The sequence below is a fragment of the Pinus tabuliformis genome, chromosome 5_2 (assembly GCF_031772625.1).
Source record: "Pinus tabuliformis cultivar Carrire ecotype Pingquan chromosome 5_2, CPIR1, whole genome shotgun sequence".
NCBI lineage: Eukaryota > Viridiplantae > Streptophyta > Pinopsida > Pinales > Pinaceae > Pinus > Pinus tabuliformis.
Genome location: NC_142306.1, coordinates 686,530,106 through 686,554,375, shown reverse-complemented (window position 1 = coordinate 686,554,375; position 24,270 = coordinate 686,530,106). Strand labels below are relative to the sequence as shown.

At 38.3% G+C, this 24,270-nt stretch overlaps 1 pseudogene; it reads right to left on the bottom strand.

The window, feature by feature from the left end:
- Nucleotides 1–18,162, bottom strand: part of LOC149160971 (uncharacterized) — a 106,345-nt pseudogene extending 88,183 nt beyond the window's left edge.
- Between the last annotated feature and the right edge of the window lie 6,108 nt (nt 18,163–24,270).

Here is a 24,270-nt window from a genome sequence, read left to right as displayed (position 1 = left end):
ACCTTAGACGTGAAAAATGTACATACCCGTTCTTCCCAAGCTTCTTTAGGCCTTTTCCACCGTCTGTGCAAAATGTACACACCCGTTCTTCCCAAGCTTCTTTAGGCCTTTTCCACCGTCCTGTTTCACACCAAAGTTTATGCGAGTTGGTTCTTAATTGAGCAATAAGAACCTTTGCCCTCCATGGAATGTTAGCTCCAATGAACTATTTTTGTTGTAGAGCACATGTAGGGTTGAATTCCTCAATCTAGTACTTCTTCTTTCTACTCAACTCTTTTCCCCATACCCGTTTACGAAATTTCTCCATAACAAAATCCTTTAGCTCCTTGCTATTTGTGGGACAGGCATTGAGGTAGATATTCCATTTTTACATTTAAGTGCATATCTTAATAAATCCTCAACTGGTTGGGTGCTTCCATAACCCTTCGTGGGTTCTTCCCTCTGTGTCTCGTTGAAGTGCGCTACCTTTGATGAAACATCACTATTGAACAATAGACCTTGGAAACATAAGCATGCCGAGAACATAGTGGATTTTGAAGTGTGCTACCTTTGATGAAACATCACTATCGAACAATAGACCTTGGAAACTTAAACATGTCAAGAACATAGTGGCTTTTGGTTCATACCATTGTCATGAACGCTCAACATATTGACAAGTACTTGGTTATGGGCATTTTTTAAAACTTGGCAAGATTGGGATACAACAAGATCCTTGTTCTTAGAGACCCTCGACAAGTTTCATGCCAGAATCGATACAAAATTCTTGGTTCCAATCATTGAAGGCATAGAACTAGATCTTCTATATGTGGAAGCTACTTCTCATGGAGGCCTGCAACAAGTCATTAAAAGCAGGAAGAGCAGAAGCGACAGGAAAAGGATGCAATGTAGCACATGTGAATGGGCTAATGAAGCATTGTAGTGCAACTCAAAGAGCTAGGGCAATGCAGTTCACCAAGCTAGCACAATGAACCAAGATCGTGCTATGCTAGTCAACTTCCTTGACCTACAATGTAGGATGACCGATGAAATGGATATCGAAGAGTCATAATGCACCAGAAAGCTCAAGCACCATGACAAAGATGAGGATGGTACAAATAATCCCCTAGATGTAGCAGATGAAATTCTCCTTAGAAATCATAAACAAACCTCTCAGAATCTCAAAATTTGTTGTTGGGATGGAAGAGCATATGGATAAGGTGATCCACTGGCTAAACCAACATAGATCCATCTTAAATACGGATCTAACATGAGCCCAGAGGGATCCAATTTCTTTCCTTGCAAATTTTTTTATGATAGGATATTATTTAAATGTTTTGTATAGTTATTTAAATTTTTTTATTTTTAGATTTTAGATTTTTTATTTTGACCGATATGAGAAAAATTCCAATTTGGATGACAAACTATTGGGTTGTATAACGAGTCTCTAGGCTCAAAAATCGATTCTTAAGACAACTTAAAAATTGTTTCCATTTATAGAATGGTAGGTGTGGGAAAGATCTCTCTCGAAAGAACTATTCGTATACACACCTATCACCAATTTTAGGCAACTCGCTGTATGAATGAACTTCGTAAGACATCCCAACACATAAATGGAATAGTTAAAATGCAACACCAAAAATCAAAATACCTCCTGAAGTTCAAAGACAAAGCAAATGATGAGACTCTAATGAGGGACCAGTCAAGATTCATAAAGGCACTTGTAATTCTTGAATATGCTGGTGATAACATGTAGTTGGAGGCTCTCCGAGGTGAATGTATGAGCCAGGTTGTATAGTTCTTATCATAAAACTTGAGTCCCAACTGCTAATTGACAAGCAAGTTGATTTGTTTGTAAAATGCAAGGACTGGATAGGGATCATTCCCTTCATCTTTTGAGCGGGCACGCTTAGATAAGCATGATGAAGTCTATGAAGAACTCTCATGAAGAGCTATAAATATATGTAATAGGCTTACATTGTTACAGAAAGTCTTGAATGCACACTTGTGTAATAAGAACATGAGTTATTGGGTCGAAGCTTGTGAAATACTAGAAAAATTATCCCACCATGATAAGTATGCAATTCTCAGGCTTTGAATTTTGAGCTAGAGGGAGATGTTTATGAACATGGATTTTTTATTCATAAGAAGGAAGAGAGAGAGTGTGTCATTAACATCTAGGGACTTATGGATATCACTTAACAGTCTTGATGAAATTGATAAATTTGCAATGCACAACAAGCTCAAGAACATGGGGAGATCCAGAATGACAAAAGAATCTAAAGAGCTAGGGAAGCACAATAGATTATGAAATCTTGAGGAGGTTGAACTAATTATGAGGAAAGGTTAATTTATTGGAATGAAGGGCTGAATCTATGTGATATCGAGACACGAGCTTAGGAATGAGCTTCTGAACAAAAGGATACTAAGGCAGACACACTTATTATTCATGCAATTGGTTTACTCGATGATGTTGACAAATAATTTAATACACATGCGAAGAGGGTACAGGAGTAGTATGCATAGAATTCTCTAGTGATGTCAAAAAAATGTTTAGGATGATCTATAATATGTGAAAGTGAAAAATGTTGTTTATCTAGATTTCTTAGAGATGCTTCTAGAGGAAGTTGAATAAGAGTTAAAAGAGGCAAAAACAATATCCATGGGAACTGAAGTTGGTGATCATGACATGTTTAACATTAAGGCTTTTTGTACTTAAATGATACTTCTTCTGGAGTATAGAGCAAAACCATTTGGCTATTTACGAAACTGAATGAATGCTATCACCCCTAGGCTTACTATTCTTGTGGGGGACTTGTTGGTATTTTCCTTATTTCTCATGTAGGCAACTTGTTGAAGCTTACAAAAAAACATGCAGACATAATTCAAATCCTCAGGGCTGAAAAGGATTTAATTAGAGCTTAAAATAAAACTTGAGACACAAAAATATGGAATTATATTCATGCTTTGTTAATAGGGAAAGCTATACCGAAGTTGAAAGGAAAAATTCCAAGGTCTCTAGCAACAAGATTTTCCCTCTCAATTGCATTGATGCTCTAAGAGAAAATCGGGATGCCCTTGTGGGTGTCGAAAGCCGAGCCAAAATTGAGGCCAAATTAAGGAAGCTTAAATGGAAAGTTTAGGATGACTTAGTGGACATGCAAAGGGAAAGAAAAAGACATAATATTATGATAAATAATGAAGGAAGGATGCACATGGCCTTTTTGCAAAGGCATATAATCCAATAGCAGATTCAACTATTAGGCAAGGAATGACACCAGGAAAGAAACTAAAAGGAAAAGGAAAACTAGCACCAACAGGAAAATGGACTTCCATTATAGAAATTTGATGGCACACTCCTTGTTTAGAAGTTCATAAAAGCATCAGTGATTTTGCAACAAAAACAACACCAATAACAATCATCTCAGAATTTCCAGCAACAATCTCTATTTCTCCTCATGATTTCTCTTTTGTCATGCTATAAATATTTTTTGTCATATTTATGAAAATGGCAAATGCTAAAAGTCATGTAGGGTTTTACTATAATATGAAAAGTCACTAGGAGTCGAATAGGTCATAAGGAAGTTGAATAGTCATGGGGAAGGCGAAGAGCCACTTACCCATTTTTATAAATATGCCCTCATGCCTCTAAAGGATGGGCTTTTAGCATTTGACTTTTTTAGCATTTAGGTTGCTGTTAGCACTTACGTAGCTTTAAGCACTATTTCTCTTGGTATTTTTTATATTCAACTGTAGTGAGGCTAGGGGGATTATTTTGGACATGGTATGCATAGCTGATAAGCGCCAGTATTGCAGTAAGGATGCTGCAACTCTTGGGCTACCAGATTTATTTATCAACTCGGGGTTCGTACAAACTTGGAGGTGACATTGCTATATGCACAAGTAAAAGTGAAGGTCCCGCCTGTTGTCACTGTTCATCCATGTGAGAGACCCTAGGGGTTCCAAGCCAGACTTTTATAGAGTCAGAAGAAGCTTGATTCTTTGATGGAAGAAGAACAAATCTATTCTAAGAGAGCTACTCTACTGCAGTAATGAAGAAAACAACATGTAATGTTAAAATCACACCATATCCTAATTAACCATTTAAACAGCTATGCTAAGCAAAATTACTAAATCAACACTAACCTCATGCTGATATCTAAGCTACATAAGTAAAGAGCATCAAACCATACTAATGTGTAAGCAAGAAAACTAAACTAAATCTATTTTCACTTTTTTGGTTTTTTTGGCAAAATCAAGTATGCAAATTAACTATTCTTGTGGATGTGACAGGTAGATGAAAGGTGATTGAGGATGGCTAAAAGGCTTATGGAGTTTCTGGATGGTGTGGAAGGGTCCTAGGAGGCTTTTTGTGACTTCCTAAAAGTTCCCCAACAATTCGGCCTCAAAACAGGCCGTTTCAGGAAAACCTACAGAGTGTACTAGAAACCTACAAGATGATCCTATAGAAATTACAGGAAACCTACAGGATACGGCTGAGAGCTAATTGTGAGGTGTTGGGAAGCTTGGAAAAGGTGTGTGATGAGTGGGATGGGGTGTTAGAAGGTCTAGGGACACTCAGGAGTCAATATCCAAGATCAGAGATGGCTAGATTCACTCAATGTATCTAGGGGAATTTCAGTGAAAAAAATGATAGAAACTAGTGAGGGTGATGGTGGAACAAGAGATGGTTAGTGTGGTTGAAGTGGAAGGTGACTGCTAGTGATGAAGTCTAGGTCTCCTCCTGAAGTACCTGTTGTGCTTAAAACATGTGTGTTTTCCAAGAACTATGCAACAAGCTATATTTTCATAAACTAGAAAAGCATGAATCAATTGCCTATATTATGCATGAAGAGAGTGTTGAAGGGAATGAAAGCATGAGTGATATCTTATTGCAAAAATAGAGTAATGGAAAAATATGAGAAAGAAATGAACCAAATGTTGAATCAAGACAACAAGCTCCAAAGCTCATGCAAGAACTATGTGTTTTTGGGGTTGCTGAAGGGTCTCTTCCTCAAGTCATGGTCCCAGAGGGAGGAAGTGAGGCCGAGGCACCTGCTGATAACCTTATGGTGATCCTTTTTCTCCTTGCTATCCTGCTAACTGAAAGAAGGCACAAATGGAAGAAAACTAACATACAACCAATCTAATCTACATTGCTGTAATGGAAATGGAGCTACTAAGAAAATGAACAATGAAACTATGAATCTATGCTAGCATACATGTACAATAAAGAGGAGCCTTGGCTGCTAGGGTTGGGACCTAACCCAAGAGCTTTAGCCCTCTGAGTTAACTCAATACTGGCTCAAAAAAAAACTCATTCTTATTATCAAAACAATGGATTACATCAAAAACTGTCACAAGTCTTGCAGCTCAAAAATATAATAGAGTTTTACAATAAAAAATCTGAATCCTACTGAGGTCCTAGGCCTCTATACTTATACATCTGAAGTCTCCAACGACTTCCTTAAAATTAGGGAGGCTCGGCTCCCAAACTCAAGATAAACCGGTGCTTTGTCTTTCACTTGCTCAGTTGCCTTCTAGTCCTCATGATTTGGTTGTTTGAACTCTGAGCTGATGGAGGAATATTCGAATGGAGGGGTAGTAAATGAGGAGGATTTACCTCCTATAATTCCTCTCCCTTGTCCCATTTGATTTTTGACCAAGGTCTTTGCCAAAATTCCTTGCTTTTATCCTTTAATCCTGCATTAAATGCACATTAGACCACAAAGCAAAATATCCAACTCTAACTCATCTCATGAACAAAATATAATCAAAAGTATGCAATAAGTTGTGATAATAGTTAGTTTGACTAAGCTAGGAGGTTAATTAAGGCACATATAATTACCCAATGATGAGGCTCATCATCACCCCCCTACTGAAAGTGTTGCTCATCCTCTGAGCAACTTAGTCAATGTCCATGTCCTTCATGGCTCTGGTAACCTCTTTGACATCCCATGCCTTTGTTGTGGTCTCTTCTTCTTGTTCATAGAAGCCTGCTTTCTTTTCTACCTCTTCCCACTACCTCTTTTCTTCTTCTTCTTCTTTTCTCCCTTCTAGCATCCCTAGGAGTAGTGGTGGACTGAGTTTTAGGCCTATCCAATTGAATTTCAACCTTTACATTGATTGCTTATACATAGGTGTCTTGTTGAGTGCCTCTGTTAACCTTTGAGGGGAGTGATATTCTCTGATCTTCAAGTTGTGTGGCAGTGTGTTCCATCTTCTTAGGTAGGCATGTATACTATCATCTCCTAGCAGCCTAAACATATCTTCAAAATGTGAGATTGCTTGCTCTTGGGCAGTAAGACATCTAGGTGCCAACTGAGGGTGATTTGCAATCAAATTATGGGTGTTGATTAGGGCCATGGGATTTGATTGTCCAGCTCTAATGAAAAGAGGTTCATTTTGCTCTCTAGCCAATATTCTTTTCATCTCTGCAGCCCTTGACTCGTCATGGTTCATCCATGATGAAAAAGCCGTTAATTGTAGATCTCCTAGCTTGGCATTAGGATCCCAAACATTCATGTCTGTGAGGGCCATGTTGTGCAAATAAAACTCAGCCATTTTGACCCTATCCTATAATGTACTTTGATCACAAATATCAATAAACTGCTTGTAGTCCTGAAATGGCATGGTGCCCCTTTGTGCTAGTGTTTTAATCTGAAACAACAACCATTTTTCTTTGAGGTAAAGAGCATAGGATTTAGCTGGCACTAGATGGCCTCCAAGGAGAGGCTGGCCATACATGCTAGTTGGTTCTCCCTTTCCTACAGCTATCCCCTCAGCCATGCATTTTCCCTCTCAAGTTGATCTCTCATTATTACTTCTCTGTCCCTTAAGCCACTTAGCTCTTTGTCCATTTCTTTGAGCTTCTCTTCCATGTGCCCAATGTCTTCCACCCCTTTTGACTTGGCAATTTTCATCCATTGGTGGGTTTTGGCCCTTTCCTTCTCAAGTTCGAAAAACAATGGGATGGAAAATTTTTGAGGTATTACCCTGCCTCCTTCAATAAACCGGTAATAGGAGTCTAGGTTAGGTTGGGGGCTTGGTTCCTTTGTCTTTGGGTCTTCTTCTTTTGTTTCTTTCTACTCCCCTACCTCACTTTCCAATTTCTGTGCTTCTTGTAGTTTCAGTAGAGTATCATGTAGGATTGTTTTTGCTTCCTGTAGGTTTAGATATGGATCCTATAGGATTGCCTTACCCTTTGAGGAAGTTGATTTAGTATTAGGGCTCCTTACATATGTGATTGGTGACTTAGGGGAGGGCATTTTGTCTTTTGGAGTAGGGGAATCTTCAATCTCAATAGGATTTTTGTTGATATTTGTGGCTTCCCTTGTTTGATTTTTGTGATCTTTCTTGTTCTGAAATATAGGGGGGTTTTCCTCCTTTATTTTCCTTTTTGGTTGACTGGGGTGCTAAGAGCAGTGGGAAGCTTCTACCTCCCTCTCAGTGGCCTCTGAAGACACCTTAGGTGACTCCTCCTTTTTTTCTTTCCCTTCTGTTTCAGTGCCTTCTTCCTCTATGTTTTTCCTGTCTTCTTCCTCATGTGGTTCTTCCTCATCTCCATTAGTTCCTTCCTTAGTTTCCTCCTTTGTTTCATCATCATCCTCCTTCTCTTCTCTCTCTTCTTATTTTGCTTCATCATGTTCCTCTGTGTCAGCTTCTTCTTCATCCATCTCATCCTTATCTAGCTCTGTATATTCTTCTTCCTGTTTTGCCTCCTCCTCACTAACAGAAGGACTAACATTATAAGTCAGGGTTTTGATTTCATCCTTTGCAGGCAAGTCTCTGAAGACTGACCATGTTATAGGGATTCTGAGGTTTTGGAGGGCATCCTCAATGAGGATCTTAATCAACCCATGGCGAGCCAATTGTTGGGAATTCCCTTCCTTTACTTTGTTACTGGAGTCTATGAGTGATTGCATCAAGAAATAGGGTAGGTTGAGTCTCTGGTGAACTGGTGTTTCTACCCTAAATCTTAATTCTTTAAGGATCCTGAAATGGTAGCCATAAAAAATACTATATCTACCCTCACATGAGATATATTTGATGAGTTGGTAGCCTACATCACTCCATGGGTATGGCAAAGTGTCCCTTCTTACTCCATTTTTATCCTCTGTGGGTTCTTCACCTTCTAAAAAGAATTTCCTTTTTTCCACCTGACTGTCTCTTTTGTCTTATTTTCTCCATGGAATTCCTAGGAGAAGTGTGGTGACCCTGCTGATGAGCTCTGGGGTAAGATCTACAGTGAGGCCTCTAACTAAAACAGTGGCATGGATTTTGCTGTGTGGAGTGAGGGAGTGAGAAAATTCTTGAGCCACCTCATCATCATACCCTATGAATTTTTCAAAAAACCCCATCCAATTGTGTCTTGTAAAGATTTCAAGCACCTGGGGGTGTTGTTGTATCCTCACAGTGTTTGTGGTCTCTCTCCTATTAAACCCTCCTTTCATCTTGCTTATGAGGCTTGAGGAGAAAATGAGAGGGTTGACAAAAAAAAAAAAAAAAAATCAGGATGAAAACAGAGTTGACTGTGTATGTAATTCACCCCTCACAGTTGCTAAATTCACTAGATTTTAGAGTATTTCTGGTTCATTTTCTTGTAAATGGGGATGGAATTTTAGAGCCTACCTCTTTAGAATGGTGGTTGTGGACAATTCTCGTGATATACCCTCTTGAAATCTTCTCTCCCTATCCTGTAGACTGCCTCTGTGTATCCTGTAGACTGTATCCTGTAGGTATCCTGTAGGAATTTATGTTCATGCTCCTGTAGGAATTCCTATGCAGAACGATGGATCCTTGCTTTCGGTGCGTGGCCAGAGTTATGAGAGCGACTTGGGTGAGGGAGTTTTGAGGAGGTGGAATGCATGAATGCATGCGAACAATGTCTTATTTTCCTTTATGGTGTTTCGGGGTGAGGTGGTGTGTTGGAAACAGAGGTACGTTTCCATTTTTAGATTGTTGGTCCCCACTACCACCTCATCATTTCCCACTCCTTGTAATCAGCTCCCACCTCGTAGATCCGTAATTAACCACTTCTTTTCCTACTCCCCTTTTGTCTCTGAGTTGACTGCAGCCACGTGTGAGAGGACACCCGATTTTGCATGTGTTGATTGAACGAAGGTGGCCAAGTTAACTGGCCACATTTTCACTTATAAACCAAATATCTCGTAACCCTTACAACTTTTGATTAAATGATGCATATGAGTGAGCGAACAGGATACTTACCTGTGGTTTTGATGCCATGCTGCAGTTGTCGAAGATCAGAGGTGCCACGTTGTTTATTTGTTGCATGCCATTCTCCTTCCTCCTCTTGCTGTCTATTAATGGTTTCTTGGCTTTTACAGATATCTGTGACTGAAGATCTGATGTTATCGCTGTTGTTGAGCTCCTGGATCATCCTAGTGAAGACTTGTAGCTATTGATTAGCATTCTGTGGGATAAGCTGCTATAAGATTTCCTACAAGATGTCCTGTAGCTACTTCTCCCTCAGAATTCTTTAATCATGTTGCTGGCTGGGGATGTGAGGATGGTGCAATGAATGGACAGAGGGAGTAGGAGTGTGTGTAGAGCAAATGACACTTATGTAATGCTATTACTCCTCTTGGTTTTTGTTTTTTTTTTTTTCTATGACTGGCAGAAGCTGATCTTTTTTGTTTTGAATGGTGAGTGCAGGGATGATGATGGTGGACGAGGTGAGGTGTTAGATCATGCCTAGGATGAATTTTAGGGACCCAACAAACCTACCATGTGCCCTTGGATTTCTTCCTGTAGGTTTTCCGGGCCACTGTAATTCCTACAGGATCATCCTGTAGGTTTTCAGGGGATCTTGTAGAAAACACAGTCTTCACATAAATCGAAGCAATGGAGTGGAAAAATGATAGAAATGATGGAGGGATGCATGGTGAGTTGTGGGGGAGATGAATATGTGTGAGGCAGGGTTCCCTTTGGATCCTATTTTTCTTCCTTGACTGTCTTTCTCACCCACCTGCAAATAACAATTTTATCTTTTTCTCTCTCTTTTTTTTTATTTTTATTTTTTGTTTTGAAAAACAACTAGGTTGCCTCAGAGAGGTTTTCACCCTAGTTGTTTGCCATGGGTGCCTCAAGGGAGGTTTTCACCTAGGGATCTTCTTATTATTTTTTCTATTTTTTTTTCATCATTGGGTTGCCTCATGAGGTTTTCAACCCAAAGATGGGACTCAGGTGCCTCATGGAGGTTTTCACCTGAGTCCTTATTATTTTTTTCTTTTTTAGTGACTTGATGAGGGAGGAGCTGGAACTTGCTCCACCATCATCATTGTTTTATTGATATTGTCAATGAACTCTTGTTTTGATAAAGGTCTCTTGTACATTTTCAATCGGTGCCCATTAACAAGCAATGGAATGGCTTCTTCATCTATAGTTTTGATTTTCATTGAACCATTATCATGGCATCTTTCCACAACATAAGGTCCGAGCCATCTTGTCCTTAGCTTGCCCTTGAAGTATTTATACCTAGAATCATATAAGAATGCCCAATTGCCCTCCTGAAATTTCTTCTCCTTAATATGTTTATCATGCCAGATCTTCCTCTGAAGCTGAACTATCTTTGTATGTAGGAGGGCCTGCATTCTGAATTCATCCAAGCCATTCAATTGGAACAATCTCTGTTTATGTGCATGACTGAGGTCTGAATGTAGTTGGACTTCCATCCTCAATGTGTTATATTCAAACTCAATGGACAACAAGGCCTTTTTTCCATAGACCAGCTCATAGGTTGTAAATCCAGTGGTGGTCTTCCATGTGGTATTATAGGCCCAGGTGGCCTCAACTAGTCTCTTTGCCCAATCCTTCCTGTTGTTGCTCACTACCTTGGTTAAGATGCCCTCCAGTGCCGTCCACTTGGCCATTAACTTGTGAATGATAGGGAGTGGAGGTCCTATGCTTTATTTTGTGATGGTTGAGCAGTTCTTCAATCATGTTGGAGGTAAACTGGCTGCCTTGGTCTGTGACTAGCTCTCTAGGGTACCCAAATTTGTAGAATACATTCTCACTTAGGAACTTAGCCACCTTCTCTTCTGTTGTTGCCTTAATTGCCTTGGTTTCAACCCACTTTGTCAAATAATCAGTGCACACAATAATGTACTGTTTTTGCTTTGAAGGAGGGTTGATAGGCCCAATGAAGTCCATGCCCCACTTGTCAAATGGCTCGAAAGTCACTTGAGGTTGTAGGGATGTTTCATCTCTTGGAGTAGGATTTCCCATCCTCTGGCACCGATCACACTGACGAGTGTACTTTTTCACATCCTGATGAAGAGTGGGACAATAATAGCTTGCTTGTAACACTTTGAATGTTGTCCTCCTTGCTGCAAAGTGACCTCCACAAGGCCCATCATGATAGGTCAGAAGGATGTCAAAAAATTCCTCTTCCCTTACACACCTTCTCAAGATTTGATCTAGGCAAAGTTTGAAAAGATTGCCCCCAATCCAAGTGAAGGGGGTGCTTTTCCTGACTATCTTTCTATTTTCTTTGGAGGGAAAGTTTGGTGGGAACTGTGCTGATACCAAATAGTTTGCTCTATCAGCAAACCATGGGGAGAGAACTGAAATAGCAAACAAGTGCTTGTCTGGTAACTGGTCATCCACCATTCCTTCTTCACCTACAGGCAGATTCACCCTAGATAAAAATTCCGCAACAACATTTTCCTTACCAGGCTTATCAACAATGGTTAGATCAAACTGTTGTAATAAAAGCAACCATATTATAATTCGAGCATTCACATCTGGTTTGTTCATTAAATATTTGATTGCAGCATGGTCAGTATGCACAAATGTTTGATAGAATGTAATGTAATGCCTAAATTTGTTTAATGAATGCACAACAACCAGGAGTTCCTTTTTGGTCACACTATAATTTACCTCAACCTTTGACAAGTTCTTATTGATAAAATAGATGGCATAGGGAAGTTTCTCCTCTACCTGTCCCAGGGTTGCTCATATGGCTTTGTGTGAGGCATCAGCATGAATATGAAAGGGGAGGGCCCAATTTGGGCCTCGAAGAATTGGTGCAGTGGTTAACTTACCCTTTAGAATGTCTAAGGCCTCTTGACAGCTTTTTGAGCACATAAACTCAGAATCTTTGGCCAACAACCCAAATAAAGGAGAGGCCAACTCGCTGAAGTCCTTTATGAACCTTCAGTAGTATCCAAATAACCCCAAGAAACTCTTGACATCTCTTTGCTTTTGCGGAGGTGGGACCCTTTGGATGATGGCTATTTTGTTCGGGTCCACCTGCAGTCCTCGTTGAGATATTGAATGACCTACCACAGTCCCTTCAGTCATTAAGAATTCATATTTTTCAGGACTGAGAGACAACTTCATTTCAATGCATTTGTGTAGTACTTTTCCTAGGTTAGTAAGGGCTTCTTAAAAATCATAGCCATGAGGTGTAAAATCATCCATATAAATTTGCACCGCATCATGTACTAATTTGACGAAAATACTCAAGACTTCTCTCTAGAAAGTGGCAGGAGCATTGCATAGGCCAAAAGGAACGACCCTATATGAAAAATTACCCCAAGGACAGGTGAATGTGGTCTTATCCTGGTCTTCTAGGCAGATTTGGATTTGGTTGTACCCATTGAATCCATCTAGGAAAGAAAAAAACTTTTTCCCTACCAGACCATCTAGCACTTGGTCAATGAAGGGTAGGGGGAAATGATCCTTCTTTGTGGCTTTGTTCAACTCCCTATAATTGACACAAATCCTCCACTTACCAATTTTCTTGGGAACTAACACTAAAGGAGAGTCCCACTCACTATCGGAGATAGGGTAAATGAATCCTGCATCTAGCAGTTTTTGCAGTTCTTCTTTGACTATATCTTTAAGAGTTGGATTCATCCTCCTTTGTTGTTTCCAGACTGACTTGCAACCTTCTTTGATGTATATGTGGTGAGTACACACTGAGGGGTGTACTCCCTTCATTTCTTTGTAACTCCAAGTGAAGGCTTCTAGGTTTTCTTTTAACATGTTGCATAGCTTTTCCTCTTCGAGAGCAAAAAGAGATGGATTAATTTTCAAGGTTTTCTCTCAGCCAAATTCTATGGTTTTTACACAGAGTGAGTTGGAATTGGCTAAGAATAAGTCAATTGGATGATTGTTCTGGGTTTCCCTTACTTCTTCTTCTAATGGTAACGAACTAGGAGTTGGAATTTGGAGCAGGTGTTCAATAAAGTCATCCTCGTCTTGTTGTCCTCCTCCTATGGTTGCTTCTAAAGCATAAATTTGGGCAGAATAAACCTCATCTTCTTCCTCCTCCTCCAACCATAAAGGTAAATCATGCTCTAGAGAAGGTTGAGCAGGAGACTATAGGACTAACTGCTTGGACATATGCTCATTCTTGATGGTAATATTCCTAGCTTTGCAGCTAATGTAAGCATCGGATATGGCCAACCATGGCCTCCCAAGGATGAGAGAGTAACCAATAAGCTCAGCCTTAGGCTGGAGAACTAGAAAATCTGTAGGTTACTCCCAAGAGTCAATGGAGACCATCAAATCCTCCACAATTCCCTTAGGGGTGACTGTGGAATGGTCTGCAAGTTGTAGAACTGTTGTGGTCTTCCTCAATGACCCTTGGAGGTTGAGCTTAAGCATGGTGTCCTTGGTCATCAGATTAATGGTAGCCCCAAGATCGACCAGAGTGTGTAGGAAAATTGTGCCATTGATGTGCACATCTACTACAGGGCTTCCAGGTTCCAAATATTTTAGACATATTACCTACCCCAGCATTAAGTCAGATAGCTGCCCAATGAAATTAATGGTAGGAGCTATTAGGTTGTGTTATATTCTTTCCACGACTAGCCCACGTAGTTAACTGGGGGTTAGAGGGGGGGCGATGCCCCCTTTCGTTGTGCCGATTGTGTAGCAGGGGGGTCACAGGGGGTTTGAGGTGTACCCGTAACCCCACTTTACGGGGTACGGAGCAACGCCCCAGAAAATTTTTGTTTTGGACCCTATGTTAGGTTGGGCGGACCCACCTATAGTTTTGTGCATGTTTTTCGCACATGTTTTTGGACGCCATGGGTTTTCGGTCCATGGTATTGGACGCGATGGTTTTCGGTCCATGGTATTGGATGCTTCAGCATGTATAAATACGTATTATAACATTTAAAGGAACATAATGAAAAATCAAGCTGTTAGTCCCAGTTTTGGGATCTAGGGGAAATCTCTGTGTATATGTGTTTTATGTGTTATGCTCTCACATTGTTTATTCTCTATGTTTTAGAATTCGTATGCAGGTAATTTTTGTACAGGGTTAAAACCTACATTTGGTATCAAAGCAGTTTTGGCTTCAAGGGGACGCCTTTGTTGTTGAGGGGTTTCACTCGGGCCTATGGTAGACCCTGTTTAGTGGGAGATCTGCAAGATTGATTCTGGTGGTGAAAGAAGATGGCGAGCAGTGGAAAGATAGAGATCGAGAAATTTAATGGTCGGAGTTTTGAGTTGTGGAAACTCAAGATGGAGGATCTGTTGGTGGATAAAGATCAGTGGATCATGGTAGATCCAGGTACTAAACCAACGGGAGTGTTCGATGAAGAATGGAAGAAGTTGGATTGGAAGGCAAAGAGCACAATACGATTGTGTGTCTCAGATTCAGTATTGCTTAATGTATCAGGGGAAGCTATGTCGAAGGCTTTGTGGGACAAGTTAGGGACTTTGTACCAATCTAAGTCTTTGGTGAATAAATTGTTCCTGCGGAAAATGCTATATAACCTGAGGATGAAAGATGGAGACTCAGTGATAGAGCATTTGAACGCATTTAATACTGTGGTAAGTCAGTTAGCATATGTTGATATTAAAATTTTAGATGAAGATAAGTGCATCAGTTTGTTGTGTTCTCTACTAGATTCATGGGATAGTCTGGTTATTACAATAGGTAGCAATGCAACTGCCTTGCAGTTTGATGAAATGGTCTCATCCTTGCTGACGGAGGAGATGAGACAAAAAAATATGGAGAGCCAGAATGGTGATACCTTGTCTGTACAAGAACGGTCCCAGAATAGAAACAAAAATAAGTCATTGAGTGGGATATCTAAATCTAGAGGGAGATCTAAATCTCCAGGAAAACCTATAAAGGTGGTGTTCTGGAAATGCAGAAAGGAAGGGCACTACAAAAGGGACTGTAAATCTAAAGCTCCTGATAAAGGAAAGGGATCTGATGATGATCCTTCTACAGAGGCGAAAACCACCTCAGATGAAGGTGGGGATGTGTACTTGGCTTCTTCAAGTACACATGTAGATCATGAGGCATGGTTGATTAACTCAGGTGCATCCTTTCACTTCACTCCCCATAGAGAGTGGTTCTACGAGTATGATAAATACGATGGTGTTGATGTCTTCTTAGGGGATGATAGGAAGGTTAGAATCATTGGTCGTAGAAAATAAAGTTGAATTTGCAAGGTGGAATGGTTAGAACACTTCCGGGTGTTCTGCATATTCCTGCATTGGCCAGAAATCTGATTTCTGTAAGCAAGCTAGATGATGCAGGTGTAGAAATAGTGTTTGAGAAGGATACCTGCAAAATGGTTCGGGGAGCACTAGTATTGGTGTGGGGAGTTCGAATTAGAACTCTGTACAAGTTGCAAAGTAGCACTATTATTGATGGGTGCAACAGTTCTGTAGTTCCTGAAAGTGGAGCAGAAAATATAGTGGTCTCTGGAGAGAAGACCATGTTGTGGCATCAAAGGCTTGGACATATTGGAGAGAAGGGCCTTCGAATACTTCATGGTAAAGTTATGGTAGAAGGTATGAGTAATAGCTCTCTGGATTTTGATTTCTATGAAAATTGTGTATATGGAAAGCAGAATCGGGTGAGTTTCCCCTCTGGTAGTAAGAGGGCGAAATAGATATTAGAACTTGTGCACAGTGATGTGTTTGGACCTGTGAAGGTTCCATCACTGGGTAAGTCTGTATACTATGTATCATTTATAGATGACTTCTCAAGGAATACATGGATATATTTCTTTAAGAAGAAATTTTAAGCCTTTGACAAGTTTAAATAATTTAAGGCTCTCATGGAAAATCAGACAGAGAAGAAGATAAAGGTGCTGAGGACAGATAATGGTGGAGAGTTTTGCGGCAAGGAATTTGAAGAATTCTGTAAAAAGTGTGGTGTTGGGCTTCAAAATGTCATACAAATATCACTCATTACCATACATTTTTCACCTATGCTTCCATTATATCACTCATTATTCACTACCATGTCACTTCATTTTCCCTATTGTTCATCATTAATGGGTCTCATTTATATCTTCCAAATATTATTTATTTTCAAGCATTTTTAAGAGAAATTTTTGATTAAATATTAGAAAATAATATATTTTACTTCATATATGGAAAGTGGATTGTTTTTATGACATGTCTAGGTACAAAGGAAGCTTCCAAGACACCTTTATGTGGCCTTGAATGATCAAATTCGAATTTGATAAGATAAGCCTCATGGAGAAGATCAAGGACAAAAGGGGGTTATGTGTCTATATGGTTGAGAGATGTATGGAACTAAAGAGAGATTAGTGGATCATCATTATGAGTTTGTTATCTCATCCCATTGTATAAATAGGAGTACAATCTCCTCCATTTGTAATTTAGAGTTCCATTTGTAATCTTAGAGTTGGTTTGTACATCATGATGGAGATTTTGAAATAAAGAATCATACTTTGATTTTGTTACTTCTACATTTGAGTCTCCTTTGAAGTGGTGTGCTTGTGGAGTTATGGAGGGCCCCCATGGCCTCACTTGCATGCTTATTTTAGGTATAATTTAATTTATGTTTTTATTTCATTTAAGCTTTTAAGTTCTTATTAGATATTATAATTGTTGGAAGAGATCTTAAAAATTCATGTGTTCTTGTAAGGGAACCTTAAGACCTCTGACAAATTAGGAATCTCTCTAGTTTGTTTAGTTATTGGAAGAGATCTTGTCGAATGTGTTCTTGTAAGAGAACCAATAGATCTCAGACAAATTAGAAATCTTTCTAGACCTATAGGTGGTACTTCTAAGTTTACCTTCCCAGGTTGACATTAATTGAACTCTAATTTGCATCCGCATTTTAGTCCAACAATTTGGCGTCATTGCCGGGGAAGTGCAACTAGAAGGATTTAGTAATTATTTTATGCATTTGTTTTTATGGACTAATTTTTGGAACTTGGTGACAACAGGTTCATAAAGGAGTTCAAAGTTTGGAGCATTTTTATTTTCACACATAGTTAATTTAAATTCAATTTTTATTTTAAACCCCCCATTTCTCACTAATCCATCTACGGATGAAGAATTTGACAATGTTGAACAGGTACTCCTTGGAGAGCAAGGACAATAACCTTGAGCCAACTCTAAGAGAAGTTACTCACATACTTGCAAATCATAAGGTAAAAATTTTAAATCTTGATGTGAGCATTTTCAAATTCTTAGTCTGTAGGTGGCTTCACTGGAAGCATTCTTTTACTTAGCAAATAAAAAATGTTTCAAGTTAATGTAGAATAGAAAAAATATATAAATAAATAAAATGAGATCTCATTAGAAGTTTTTAGTCTTATTTTCAAAAATAAAAAATAATAATAAATCATCATGAATAAATGAATAAATTCAGTGGCATAGTAAGAGTTGCTTCATCATCACATTTCTATATCTTGTTTCTGTATCACGGGTAAGCCAGGAGCTTGATTATCGGAAAGCTTTGTCTTCCGAGAGTCTAAACGCCCCCGCGACATTGCAGAAAGAGTATAGATAATGCGAGGTTTGATCACATATCTTAATTGTGTTTATTATCCATCCACGCTAACCTGCAGAAATAAAATTAATTCAAGAAATTAGTATGCTCTCTTCCGCGCTACGAGCGATCAGGAAGATCAGAAAATCTATTGAATTAATTTAAAAAAAATAATAAAAAATCTTGCTGGAAATTTAATTGCAGATCTGCTACCCATAGTTTGAGTCATAATAAAAAATATCTTCTCTTGTAGAAATCTGTTCTTCATTTTCAGTGACTGTCACCAAATCTCTCACTGCACTCCAAGAATATTCCTCATCAATCTCATCTTCGTATGGGTAATCATCTTGTTCATCATATGCCTCCTGGGGTGGAAAAAGCTCAAACCATGATGCTCGCAATAGTTGGCATATGCTTTCTTCAAGCATGTAATCGTGCATGCTCCCATCTAGTGCTCTGTACACATACAACGAGGAGAAACAGTGCTTGCATTGAGGACACCAAGGATTGTCCACGTAAGAAGCCCATCGAAGGATGCATGATATGCAATAATTGTGCCCACACCATTTTATCTGAGCAGTCTCTTCATCCTCATTCAGCAAGCCACAACCTTCACTGCCAGCGAAATCCGTAATAGTCTGCGGATTTAATTAAAAAAGAAAAACCGTTTTTCTTCATGCAGATACCAAAACAAGGTCCCAAAGAACAAAAATTTCCTCTCAAACCATTAGGAATCCAAGGAAACGATTTTTGGGTTATGAAATTCATTTCATTCTTAAAAAAACCCATGTCTTCGTTTTTCCTGATTTGTTTTGGTTTGATCACAAAACGTGATTCAAAATGTTGTGTCAAAACTACTTGCATCTTCTGGTAATGCAAAAACAAAATCTCATCCTTATGGTGATGCAACCAGAAAACCATGCCTACTCCCACAACTGCACATGTGATAATGAGAAACGAGGACAGAAACAGTGTCTCCCTGTTCATATGGGATTCCAATCTGCTTCATTTTGATGGTGCACCTGAGCTATTCAACATGGCTTTGATCTCTTGACCAGCATAAACTACGACTCCAACAGCCCAAGAAGTATTTTTCAGCTCACAACCTCGCAGTTTGATGGCTCAAGTGAACGTGTAAATCCCCATCAGTGTCGAATAATCCTCCCCAAGTGCCTTTGCCACCACATCCACTCTTTTTGGGATGGCCATTTTTGGCTGAATGCGAACGTTTGTCGTGATGCTTGCCCACAGTGCCTCCAACATGATTCTTTGCACCTACCAGATCAGGTTTCACATGAAGTTCTTGTCCAGACCTTGGGGAGATGGGGGATTTTAGGGATTGCACCGAATCCCTAGTCAGGGATGCAACTCGCAGAAGGAAACTCACAGAAGCTCTCGTTGCAAAACTCGATATATTCCATATGCCTTCAATTCCATGTTTTGCGTTTTCCTTTGCATTTGTTTTGCTTTTCTTTTGATTTGATTTGATTTGCATTTACTTTTGTATTTAAATATAGTTAATGTTTGTTATGATTGTATATTAATATATTAATATGTTGATATAATTGTATTAATTGTTATAGTTGTAATTTATTATTTGTTATGTAATTTGTTGTATATAATTGTTGTTATGTTTGTTATGTATTTTTAATTGTAATTTGTTATGTTATAATATATGATTGTATTAATATATTGTTTTATAATGTTAGGTTATAATTGTTATTGTCATGTTATGATTGATATCATTTTTTTTAAATAAAAAATTGCTATGTTTTTTTTGTGAGAGTTATTGTTTGAAAGATTTAAAGGGTGAATATTGGTATAAAACAAAACTTTGGTGGTATGCAAATTGAGAGAATCATGAGAATTACAAAAACTGGTTGGTATAGGTGCAAAATTAAAAAAATTAAAAGAAACACTTTCCACAAAATTCACGCAGGTTTGAAAATAAATAATGGAATACTTGGAAACAAATTTCGAAAATCGATTTATTAAAAATTTGGAGGATTCTATAGATGATGATTATCTTGTTTCGATAGCTTCAAGTTGGCATTAAACTCATAACATCTTTCTGTTGAATGCTTTAATGTGACATACTAATATGTAGAACACAACAGATTTTTCTAATGCTAAGCTTTTTGTTGAGCACATTTCATGAGTTATCTAACACAAACAGGGAGTATTACTTTTCATGGTTATTTTTTTATTTTATTTTATTTTATTCTTTATTTTATTTTTATTTTGGATTGATACTAATATGATGAATTGAGTTAATTTCAACACTTTGATTTTCCTTAAATCTGTTTTATTTGGTATGAAATTTTTGCGTAAGAATCATGAAGGAAATGCGCATTTCTTCTTGAACACACTTATGTTTCCTTTCTGCCAAGTTTTTTTTTACAGGTTACAGGACAATCAAGTGATCATTAAGGAGATTACATTGTGATGACAATTGGTCTTCCAAAGACTAAATTCATGAAAAATTCTAAAGACAAATCCATCTCCACATCCACTACCTTGCACCTCCCTTTTGGAAAAAGATTTTGAATTCCACCAATTGTAAATCCATAAAGCATGACATTTCCATATCCATTTTTCACAACAAGAGTTCTTATTCATACACCATGCATTTCCTTTCATCCATTCCTTACAATCTTATTGTCATTTTCCTTGTCATTACTATTCCCTTTCATTCCACCAATAAAACCCTGCTTCTATGTATATCATTGAGTAAAAGTCCTAGATTCTAATTATATTTATAAAAACACCTAGAAGCTTGCATTCCTTAATGGAAAGTACTTTTACAAATGAACAATGGGAGTACATTAATATCCCTTGTTCGTTGGATCTTGTAGGTGACTTGACCACAACAAATTTATTCGTACCTACAAAGATGTGTTAGGCATCTTGACTCCCATTGGAATCAATGGTGGGAGCTCTTGTGTTGGCTAGTGGCATTCATTAATGGCCACTAAGCCAACAACTTCTTGCTATGTTCGACACCGACACATTTATTCACATAGCAAGATTTGTGCCATTGAGCATTGAAGACTTGAAGACCCATATTTTGTAACAGATGAAGTAGATTTCCTTTCATTGTTTTTCAATTTGTCATGACTTGAGGACAAGTCAATAAATAAGGCAGGGGGGATGTAACTTCTATATTTTGTATACCTTCCAAGCCTTATACATTTTCAGCCATATTCAGCAGACTCATCAGATTCATCAGACTATCCAGCAGAAGATCCAGCAACAGATACGACAATACAGATCCATCTTTCATCCACAACTTGCAGAAGAAGCTTCAGATCAGAATTGCAGCAGCTGAACATGCATGATTCATCCACTTCTTTAGGTAAGTAAGGTATGATGTTTTCTAACCTTTAATCTTGAAATTCTTTTTAGATGCTAAAATGATGATATTTGGAAAATATTCCACTATTTCACTATTCCCTTTCTCATTAAAAATTGCCAAAAACCATCAGTTGGGGGGGAATTGCACACTTCATTTCTTTCTCTCATTCATATTACATCTTAACCCACATAGTCTTCCCACAATAAAAACTACTACAAAATGATGAGCATATTAAATGACTTCTTAAAAATGATTGATCTCAACAAAGTAAATAATGATTGTAACACAAGAACCAATCATTAAAAAGAGATCTCAACAAAGGAAATAATGATTGTAACACAAGAACCAATCATTCAAAGATGCAAATGCTTTGCAAAAATAAAAGTTATCAAAAGATGTGCAAAGTTAAAATGAAGTCCATGATTGAAAGATGGTTGTTACACAAGAACCAAACATCTTGTAAAAGGAAGCTCATCTAAGAATCAAATCAAATAAGTCATTGTAGTAGCTTGCATGAGGACATGTAAGAGCTTCAGTTGGGGGGTATATTGGGCTTCAAAATGTCATACAAATATCACTCATTACCATACATTTTTCACCTATGCTTCCATTATATCACTCATTATTCACTACCATGTCACTTCATTTTCCCTATTGTTCATCATTAATGGGTCTCATTTATATCTTCCAAATATTATTTATTTTCAAGCATTTTTAAGAGAAATTCTTGATTAAATATTAGAAAATAATATATTTTACTTCATATATGGAAAGTGGATTGTTTTTGTGACATGTGTAGGTACAAAGTAAGCTTCCAAGACACCTTTATGTGGCCTTGAATGATCAAATTCGAATTTGATAAGATAAACCTCATGGAGAAGATCAAGGACAAAAGGGGGTTACGTGTCTATATGGTTGAGAGATGTATGGAACTAAAGTGAGATTAGTGGATCATCATTATGAGTTTGTTATCTCATCCCATTGTATAAATAGGAGTACAATCTCCTCCATTTGTAATTTAGAGTTCCATTTGTAATCTTAGAGTTGATTTGTACATCATGATGGAGATTTTGAAATAAAGAATCATACTTTGATTTTGTTACTTCTACATTTGAGTCTCCTTTGAAGTGGTGTGCTTGTGGAGTTATGGAGGGCCCCCATGGCATCACTTGCATGCTTATTTTAGGTATAATTTAATTTATGTTTTTATTTCATTTAAGCTTTTAAGTTCTTGTTAGATATTCTAATTGTTGGAAGAGATCTTAAAAATTCATGTGTTCTTGTAAGGGAACCTTAAGACCTCTGACAAATTAGGAATCTCTCTAGTTTGTTTAGTTATTGGAAGAGATATTGTCGAATGTGTTCTTGTAAGAGAACCAATAGATCTCAGACAAATTAGAAATCTTTCTAGACCTATAGGTGGTACTTCTAAGTTTACCTTCCCAGGTTGACATTAATTGAACTTTAATTTGCATCCACATTTTAGACCAAACATGTGGTATAGCACGACAGAAGACTACTCCATATACACCTCAGCAACATGGAGTTGCAGAAAGAATGAATAAGACGTTGATGGAAAGGGAAAGAAGCATGCTCAGTGGTGTCGGGTTAGGATAGGAATTCTGGGCAGAGGCGGTGGATACTGCATGTTACATGGTCAACAGGTCACCTTCATCAGCGTTGGAGGATAAGACTCCACAAGAGGTATGGAATGGTAAGAAACCATCTCTTTCACATCTGAGGGTATTTGGATGTGATGCATATGTACATGTTCCAAAGGAGAAATGAACCAAGTTGGATAGTAAATATGAAAAGTGCATCTTTATTGGGTATAAGGATGGTTTAAAGTGTTATAAGCTTTGGAACCCAGTCACACGGAAGGTTGTGTACAACCGAGATGTGGTGTTCAGAGAGGTAAAAGATGTTATTAAACATGAATTCCAACCAAAGGAACCTAAGAAGATAAAGTTTGAGCTTAAGGAGGAAGAATCAGACTCTACAGTAGAGGAGGAATCAGAAGATGAAGAGCCACAAACTCTGGGCGTGAGAAGATCATTTCGAGAAAGAAGGAAGCCAGAAAGGTATATTCCATTTGATTTTTGTTCAAATTTTGCTTTATCTATTACTGACGATGATCCCAGAATTGTGAAGGAAGCAGTAGATTCAGAGGATGGAAACTCTGGAAAGAGGCCATGGTTGATGAAATGGCATCTTTGCACAAAAATGAGGCTTGGGATCTGGTGGAGTTGCCAGCTGGAAGGAAACCCATTGGCAGCAAATGGGTGTTCAAGAAGAAGACAAATATAGAAGGAAAGGTGGAGAAATACAAAGCTCGGTTGGTGACAAAAGGTTATTCCCAGGTGTCAAGAATTGATTTTGGTAATATTTTTTCTCCTGTTTCCGAGGTAACTTCTATTAGATTACTTTTATCTGTTGTTGTTGCTTTTGATTTTGAGGTAGAACAGATGGATGTGAAGACATCATTTCCTCACAGGGATCTGGAAGAGGAAATATACATGAAGCAACCTGAAGGCTTTGTGGTGAAGGGTAAGAAAGAACTGGTATGCAAGTTAAAGAAGTCTCTGTATGGGTTAAAACATTCACCAAGGATGTGGTATCAAAAATTTGATACATTTATATGAGGACTTGGCTTCACTAGAAGCAAAGCAGATCACTGTGTGTATTTTAAATTAATTGGTGACCGTGTTATTTATCTGGTCTTGTATGTGGATAATATGTTGCTGGTTGGAACTGACAAAGAAATTATCTAGGATTTGAAGACCCAATTGTCCTCCAAATTCGACATGAAAGATATTGCTACTGAAAACTACATTCTGGGCATGGAAATTAAAAGAGACAGGGAAAAGAGGAAGCTCTGGTTAAACCAGAGGAAGTATGTCGAGACAATATTGCAGAGGTTTAATATGCAGGATAGTAAACCGGTGAAGGTTCCTATTCCTGTAGGTGTGAAGTTATCTGTTGAACAATGTCCCAAGACACAAGAAGAGGAAGAGGACATGTCTTGTGTTCCATATGCAAGTGTCGTCGGTAGCTTGATGTATGCAATGGTCTATACTAGACCAGACATTGCACATGCAGTGGGAGTATTGAGCATGTTTATGCCAAAACCAAGGAAGGAGCACTGGACAGCAGTGAAGTGGGTTTTCAGGTACTTGCGTGGCACTAGTGATTA